Source organism: Apis dorsata, unplaced genomic scaffold (genome assembly GCF_000469605.1).
Source record: "Apis dorsata unplaced genomic scaffold, Apis dorsata 1.3 scaffold_1055, whole genome shotgun sequence".
NCBI classification, from domain to species: domain Eukaryota; kingdom Metazoa; phylum Arthropoda; class Insecta; order Hymenoptera; family Apidae; genus Apis; species Apis dorsata.
This window is the reverse complement of record NW_006264153.1, coordinates 189,359-189,596: the sequence shown is the minus strand read 5'-3', so window position 1 is coordinate 189,596 and position 238 is coordinate 189,359. Positions and strand designations below refer to the sequence as shown.

The 238-nt window shown below is 14.7% G+C and overlaps 1 protein-coding gene across 1 annotated transcript in view; it reads left to right on the top strand.

Moving 5' to 3' along the window:
* The window catches only part of LOC102681261, a 3,298-nt gene that overhangs the window by 957 nt on the left and 2,103 nt on the right, over positions 1-238 (top strand). The window lies entirely within an intron of this gene.

Genomic DNA, 238 nt, shown 5'->3' with positions numbered 1-238 from the left:
ATTAAATGAGATATATATAGCATAATAAGTTATTATTTTTAAAATTAATATATAAATTTATGTAATGCTTTTTCTTTAAATAACATAAGAATAATTATTTACAATATAATAAGTTTTTTAGATATATACATAATTTATAAAACAAAAATAACATTTATTATTTTTAAATGAAATTCTGTTATATGTTTTGAAGTTGAATCTTTAGCAATCTATATATATATATATGTGTGTGTGTGTG